The sequence below is a fragment of the Carlito syrichta genome, unplaced genomic scaffold, assembly GCF_000164805.1.
Source record: "Carlito syrichta isolate Samal-C Ts95f unplaced genomic scaffold, Tarsius_syrichta-2.0.1 Scaffold287783, whole genome shotgun sequence".
NCBI lineage: Eukaryota > Metazoa > Chordata > Mammalia > Primates > Tarsiidae > Carlito > Carlito syrichta.
In genome coordinates, this window is record NW_007231879.1 from 2630 (window position 1) to 6956 (window position 4327).

The 4327-nt window shown below is 37.8% G+C and overlaps 1 pseudogene across 1 annotated transcript in view; it reads right to left on the minus strand.

Annotated features, from left to right (window-relative positions):
- Positions 1 to 273: 273 nt before the first annotated feature.
- The window catches only part of LOC103255068, an 8604-nt pseudogene continuing 4550 nt past the window's right edge, over positions 274 to 4327 (minus strand). Inside the window, exon 2 of the transcript XR_002481657.1 lies at positions 274 to 723. The product of XR_002481657.1 is annotated as an uncharacterized LOC103255068 (transcript). The remainder of the gene's footprint in view (positions 724 to 4327) is intronic.

The following is a 4327-nucleotide window of genomic DNA, read 5'->3' on the forward strand; positions in this document are numbered from 1 at the left end:
TAAGCTGATACTCAAGACAGTCAAAGTCTCCTGTAATTCAACATCCTACACTATTTTCTGGTTGTACCAAAAAATAAACAACCAGCAAATGATTTCACCTCTTAAAAAAAAGCATTTACACTTAAAAAATGGGATGAGATGGGATTCCTTCCTTCTTAAAAATGTTTCTAGAGCTACTAAAAAACTTACATTTACAAAATAGTTGATAAAAATATTCCTTTGGATTCTACAAGAAGGGAGACAGGGACCACTGATAAGACATGGGATATGATATTATTCAGGCTTGTCTTCTTTCTCTCCTGCTTCATCAGAGGCTGGATTCTCTCCTCAGTTTTAGTTTTTCCATTTTCTGCAGGTAACTCTTCTTTAGTTTCTTGGTTAGCCACTTCAGCCTGCTTTCCCTTTGCTCCCTTTTCCCTTTTGCTTGCACTTTTTTGTCTGAAGATTTATCCTTTTCTGCTGCCTTTTTTGGCTTTGCTTCCACTTTTGCAGGAGCAGGTTTAGCCGACAACCGCGCCGATCTCCTCTTGGGCTCCTCCTTCGCCGCCCCCTCGGTGGAGCTGACCTTCCTCTTGGGTATCTTGGCGGCGGGCAGGGTGCGTACCGGGTGCCTGCAGGCAGCGGCACGGAGAGCCTTCGCGAAGCTGGGCTGCCGAATCGCCACCGCTCCTCCCGCCGCTTGAGCTGCTGAGACCCGTGGCGGGGGCGGGAAAACCGGATCAACTTTTCAAATAAGTTTAAAATTTGCCTGTTTCTTACTACTTTCAGTGCTGTCATCGCATCTCTTCTTTTATCTCTTTTCTCCTGTATTATTGTATTAACCTCCTAACGAGTCTTCCAGCATTTATTCTTGCTCTACTAGGGTTGATCCTTAACACGAGAGCCAAAATGATGCTAATAAAACTTTAGCCAAATGATGTTATTCCTGTGATCACAACCTTCTAGTGTCTTCTTTTATTATTCACTCTTGCATGGTCTTTAGGGCCCCACAGTCTTTCTTTCTATTAACCCTCTGACATCGTATTCTGTTTTCCTTTTACTCATTCTACTCTAACCACGGTGGCCCTTTTGCTGTTTCTTGCCAATTTCCTTAAATAGCTTAATTTTAATTGGGAATCAAACCATGAAAGAAGGCAAAATTTGGGGGGGGGGGCACACAACATCCATAAGGTTACCTAATTTCAAACAAGGTGACGTGGGGACCAAAGGGAGACTTTACTCGTACTTTACTCGTACGATGACTACTTGTATACTTAATCTTGAATTGTACCCCACATCTTTAAAGTAAAATAAAAATTAAAAAAAAAAGAAAGAAGACAAAACTAAGTTCTATTTAATTGTGTCCAAATGTGGGCTATATAAAAGTGCTCTGAGAGCTCAAAGAGGGAAAGGTGAACTAGAAGAGCTTGAAACAGGTTGGGCTTGAAATGTAAAAAACAGGCAGACAGTCAATGATAGACGAGGAAACAAAGATTAAAAAGTATCACTCCAAACATTGTCTGTCTTATTCTTGTAGAACCTAAACATGTCTCATACATAGTTTACTTACCAAATAAATGAATTAATGTAGTAATGAAAGCATAGTGCTACATAATCAGTGAAAATAGCTTCACCAAGAGTATGTGCTGGCAAAGAAAATGAATGAAGATGTTTGGTGGATCCAAGTCTGAAGGATTTGGATGCCAGGATAAAGATTTTGGACTCGTTTAAATAAATGTTAGAAAACCAGCCCGTGTTCTTTAATAGAAGAAAATCCATTGTGTAAATAGTGTGCTAGGAGGTTTTGTCTACGATTACAGAGCCTTCTAAGAGAACTTCAATACAGAATGAGATTCTATTTGTATCTGTGCTGACCATTGTAATAGCCACTAGCCACATGTGATTGTTGAGCACTTGAGATGCAGCTTGCATGACGAAGGAACTAAAATTTTAATTTTCCTTAATTGTAATTTAAATAGCCACCTGTAGTTACTGGCTGTCATACTGGACAGTACAAGGGAATATTGGATGTTTTGAAAAATGAACAGACTAGATTTAAGAGGACAAGTAGTCAGCTTTTAGAGCAAACCATGCATGCAATGTAAATGATGCAATGTAAAAAAGGGACGATACCAGTTATTTAGAAGGAAGGTTCAACAGAACTTAATGAAACTAAGATGTAGGAAGGAAAGAAGGGAGACTTAAAGAAGAATTTCATTTTAAGCCGAGACTCTGGAATGAAAAACCCAACTATTAAGGAAATAGGAGATTTAGGGCAAGCTGAAGCGTGATTTATTCGATTGGTTTCAAGTTTGGGTATATTATGTCTTTGATGAAGGTTAGACTGGCCAAGTAGAGAGATTTTGTATTTGGAAGTAGAAAATTTGGGGTTAGGTAATGGTGATAGTAACTTAGAGATAATAGTTGAAATCATGAATGGACGGGCTTTGAGCAAATAGAGAGATGAAGGTGGTGATTAGTGTCAAATGCCAAAGAGAGATTAGAAATGAAGACTGATTGAATTTAGTCATACAACTATAACTACGTTCAGCAGAGAAAGAAACCCTAGAGATCACCATCTAATCTGTTAATTTTACAAATGAGGAAAGTGATACTCTCAAATCTGTGAAATGATATCTTAGATATACACATCTCATAATTATCAAATTGAGGCTTGAACCTAAATTCACTGCTGACCTTTTCAGTTTACTGCTTTTCCCATTATGTTAGCAAAGCAATAAAATATGAGTGAGAAATATTTCAGTAGATGGACACTAGGTAACAGAGTGGTAAGAAAATGAAATATGGGAGAAATGAAGTTAATGTGGGCAGCTTCTTTGAGAATTTTGACAATGAAAGAAGGAAATTGGGGTGGGTTGCAATTGGAAGAGACAGCAAAGTAAAATCAAAGTTTTTTCAGTACCAGAAATATCATTGAATAAACTTTTCTGGCATGACAGCAAGGGATAAAAGTGACAAAGTGGTATTATCTGCTTCTTATATTGCTGCAGTATAAGATGAAGTAATTGACTCAAAATTGTAGGAGATATCAATTATGGAGCCAGAAATAGTCTTTAGATCTATTGAAACTATTCAATGAGCAAACCTATTCTTATATGCTGAAAAAAGTGCTTTATGCACATTGTTTTTGTCTAAGATATAGATTGTTGATATGATTGGCATTTTACTTGGAAAGATATGACTTCAAAATATTTCTTTTTTTTGAGGCTTCTTCATCTGCTAAGGTCTAAAAAGACTTCAAAAAGGCAAATCTTTAGCATGAAGACTCTGAGTATGTTCTTTTTATAACATTTTTTTGAGTCAGGCTCTCACTCTGTTGCCCAGGCTGGAGTGCAGTGACATGATCACAGCTCACCATACCTCAGCCTCCTAGGCTCAGGCGATCCTGCCACTTCAGCCTCCCGAGTTGCTGGGACTACAGGTGCTTGCCACCATGACCACCTAGTTTTTTGATTATCTTTGTAAAGACGAGGTTTTCTATTTTTTCTAGACTAGTCTTGAACTCCTGGTCTCAAGCAATCCTCCTGCCTCAGCATCCCAAAGTGCTGGAATTACAGGCATGAGCCACCATTCCCAGCCTTCTTTTTATAACTTTTAATTACCCAGCTACCACTTAGAGGACATTTACCATGATATCAAAGGACCAACTACCATGTAAGTTAAATATACCACATATGCTCGTTTACATCTTTAAAATGTGATATCATGCTGAAGAGAGCATGTTAAATGAAATTGTGAATACAGATGATAAGAATGGCATCTAGTGAAAGAGAGATAATTTAAGATTGCTAAGGACCCAGAAGATTGTTTTATTATTTTAGCTATTGTTAGAAAATGTGATCTTAAGAGATTACCTTGGCTTCAGCCTATGTAGAAAATTAAGTATCAAAATATAAGAGATCTTTTAATTATACAATGATGTCTAGAAGTAAAACCCAACAAGGAAATATAAGCTGGAAATTCCATCTTAGTGTTTAATTTCTGCTACCAACTCATTTCTGAGAGCTCATGACCACTCTTAGTTGATTTGCTGCTGCTAGGAAGTATCTATATACTGTATTATGATGGAAAATGTTGTGTTTCTACCTTAAGTCACTGAATTCTGAATGAATTGCTTGATCTAGATAGGGTTGTTTGATGGTGGATTCTCAGAAGAAAAAACACAAAGAGCAAACATTCTTTTAGAATGGAGTTTGGTTACTCATCCTCAAACTTTGAGTTTCTTCAAAGGAGGAAAACCTCTTTTAAAAAGAGTATATTAGCCGGGCTCAGTGGCTCAGCCTGTAATCCCGCGCCTTTGGGAGGCTGAGGTGAGTGGATTGCCCGA